The following is a 516-nucleotide window of genomic DNA, read 5'->3' as shown; positions in this document are numbered from 1 at the left end:
ATGAATAAGAACTATATTATATTATTAAAAATAAAACGAATGCCAATTCTATATAAATAAAACTCTATTATTGGAAGATAATACAAAAAAAAATATTTAAAAGAAAATACTTAAAATAAAAAATACTTTATCTTCTTTGGTATTTTCTATGGCACTTCATTTATCTTCTTTGGCATCTTCTATGGCACTTTATGTTATATTACATCACAATAATACAGTACAGTTTTATTTATGTAGAATTGGCATTTGTTAATTTTATTGAATCTTATATAGGCAATAAAATATTGCGTAAAGTAGCTCAATTTAACTATACCTATAAATTCATTCACTGACTTTTGTATTACTGTAACATCATACTTCAATGTAGACCATTCTTCAACTGTATGATGTTACAGTAATACAAAAGTCAGTGAATGAATTTATAGGTATAGTTAAATTGAGCTACTTTATACAAGATTTTATTGCCTATATAGGATTCAATAAAATTAACGAATGCCAATTCTACATAAATAAAAC

Source organism: Formica exsecta, unplaced genomic scaffold, assembly GCF_003651465.1.
Source record: "Formica exsecta isolate Colony F162 unplaced genomic scaffold, ASM365146v1 scaffold895, whole genome shotgun sequence".
Lineage (NCBI taxonomy): Eukaryota > Metazoa > Arthropoda > Insecta > Hymenoptera > Formicidae > Formica > Formica exsecta.
This window is presented reverse-complemented; position numbering follows the sequence as displayed.